Here is a 208-nt window from a genome sequence, read left to right as displayed (position 1 = left end):
CCTGCCCAAGCAGAGAATTCTGGAGCAGCAATGGGTATCCTGGGTAGCCACAGGCATTGCCATGGCAACAGGCGAGGCAATACAGCAGGAACAGCGGGGAGGCAGCGATGGAGCTGGTTTGGGGCTGAGTTCCTGGGGTGGTCAGAAGAGGGACTTGAGGGTAGGAGAGAGATCCATAAACCCACAGCTGCCCCCCCCCCCCCCCCGC

Source organism: Dipodomys merriami, unplaced genomic scaffold (genome assembly GCF_024711535.1).
Source record: "Dipodomys merriami isolate MVZ:Mamm:240054 unplaced genomic scaffold, mDipMer1.0.p SCAF_29, whole genome shotgun sequence".
Taxonomy (NCBI): Eukaryota; Metazoa; Chordata; class Mammalia; order Rodentia; family Heteromyidae; genus Dipodomys; species Dipodomys merriami.
Note: the sequence above shows the minus strand (reverse complement) of the source record.